Raw genomic sequence first — 2696 nt, forward strand, 5'->3', positions numbered from 1 at the left:
TCGTATCCGACTCTGTGCAAACCTATGGACTGTAGCCTGCCAGGCTCCTCTGTCCATGGGATTCTCCAGGCAAGAATTACTGCAGAGGGTTGCCATTCCCTTCTCCAGGGAATCTTCCCAACCCAGGGATTGAACCCATGTCTGTAGTCTCCTGCACTGGCAGGTGGTTTCTTTACCACCTGGGAAGCCCTTTTAAGTCTTTAATAGATAGTCAGTCTGATGCTTTGCAAAAATACTTCATCTTTAAGAAGTTTCATAGGAAGGACTTTTTGTCAAGTACAGGTCTCTAATAAATTTCAAGACTATACCATTGAACTGGGTAAGAAATTTAAATTCCTAATGGAAAACCTAATGGCTTCATAAAACGTTGACAAAAGGATTGGTTACTGAGTAAACTGTTGAATATGGTTATAATGTTTATGGGTTTTGTCTGGCCTGTCACCGATTTTGATCTATGTTCTCCAGATAGGGAAAACCCTTCCCCTCAAGTTACTCATGACTTACAACAATTTGGTAAATTATACCTCTGTGAGTAAACTGAAAATATTTTTCTTTTCTCTCTGGCTGGTCCCTCCAGAAACTGGAGACTCCTGGGTTCTGAGCAAGTTTATCAGGTGAATTGGAGAGATTGTTTCCTAGCATGTGCAGGAATCTTGATTTTGGGGGAGCAAGAATTCCACTAAGACAGAATCTGACAGCAGGCCTTTGGCATGGATTTCCTGGCCTTAAGAGGCCTTTGGGGAATTGTCTGAGACTCCTGAGGTATTCCACTGAAACCACTTTGGAAGGGTCTAGCGATCAACTGACCAGGCTTACTTTACAAGCAAATTAGTCTTTATTTGGCCTATATGTGGAGAACACGTCCTGCTTTAACTCTCTTGCTAAAAGCACATGCTTGTGTTACAGTTGGGAATAAGCAACAAAATGTATGACAAACAAAATGTTTCCCCATTATCATAGCACTGAGCTTGTTCACAATATCTGATCAGTTTTCCCCAATGTGAATATCTAGGCAAATATCAATATAAAGAAGGCCTAGCACCAAGGGACATGATCTAGACCCTTAGCTGGGCAAGCAGCTAAGTCACCCCAACATCAAGGGACATGTTTTGGTCTGTTGAAGAATTTGCAATTAAAAATGGAGATGACAGGGAATTCCCTGGTAGTCCAGTGGTTAGGACTTGACCCTTTCATTGCCAGGGTCCAGATTTAATCCCGAGTGGGAGAACTAAGGTCCCACAAGCCATGTGCATGGCCAAAAAAAAAAAGATATAGGGAAATGATGGAAAAATCTGCATGTATGTTGAGGTATGGAAAGTCATTCTGGCTGATACATGATCTAAAGTGAACTTTACTGACCAGAGCAGCCTGTTTATGGCCTTTTGGACAGGCATTGTACATCTGCCTTGGCCATCGAGGAGGGGAATACATTTGAAAGTCAAAAATGGAATAGCTTTGGTTCAGACATCCAAGGTCAAACTGGGGAGCCATAGTGGATGTGATTTTAGACTCGTCCATATTGCTGAGAACTTGAATTACCTGAGTTATGTCATGCTTGGGATGCTACCAACCATTCTCAAGGCAGTATCTGCTGCCAGATGTGAGGTGCAACCTTATGACCTCAGGGTCTCCTCTGGTAACATTAGTAGAAAAAGGAGACGTGTGTAGTGGCCAATAGCTCCTTTTATGTACACCTTAATACCACATGGGAGGCTAAAATCACTCCTAAATCAGCACGGATGGTTATTGCAGCCACGAAATTAAAAGACGCTTGTTCCTTAAAAGAAAAGTTATAACAAACCTAGACAGTATATTAAAAAGCAGAGACATTACTTTGTCAACAAAGGTCTGTGTAGTCAAATCTATGGTTTTTCCAGTAGTCATGTAGGGATGTGCCAAGTTGGACCATAGAGAAGGTTGAGCACTGAAGAATTTATGCTTTCAAAATCGAAATGCTGTAGAAGACTCTTGAGAGTCCACTGGACTGCACAGACATCAAACCAGTCCATCCTAGAGGAAATCAAGCCTGAATATTCATTGGAAGGACTAATGTTGAAGCTGAAGCTCCAATACTTTGGGCACCTGATGTAAAGAGTCAACTCATAGGAAAATACCCTGATGCTGGGAAAGATCGAGGGCAGGAGGAAAAAGAGGCAACAGAGAATGAGATGGTTAGATAGCATCACCAACTCAATGGACATGAGTTTGAGCAAGCTCTGGGAAATAGAGAAAGACAGGGAAGCCTGGCATGCAACAGTCCATGGGGTTGCAAAGAGTTGAATACAACTTAGTGACTGAACAACAAGAGGTTTAAAACCTCCTTAGATAAAAGTATTATACGAGGCTCGGATCAGGACTTAGAACTCAGGAATATTTCCCACTAGGTATCCATTCCCCAAATCAAGGTAAGACAGCACCCCATTTCGGTAGGAAGTTGCCAGAGCAGTCATCACCCCATTTCTTGAAAGACTTGTGGAAGGATGAAACAGGATTGGAGGTTGAAACTGAGTCTCCCTAAAACCAAGTTCCTCTTCTAAGTTTATGATTAACCTCTCTATCCAAAACATTATACTCGTGTGTTCTCCTCAAGACTGAGGAATATCAAAGAAAAAGGGGGAATTGTAATAGGGGTGGGGCAGGTGCCTGACTGCTGGCACGAAGCCGTTAGTGCAAGACCTTTAGTGTGAGACTGTCAG

Source organism: Moschus berezovskii, chromosome 23 (assembly GCF_049115385.1).
Source record: "Moschus berezovskii isolate FMDL1 chromosome 23, NW_MosBer_1.0, whole genome shotgun sequence".
Taxonomy (NCBI): Eukaryota; Metazoa; Chordata; class Mammalia; order Artiodactyla; family Moschidae; genus Moschus; species Moschus berezovskii.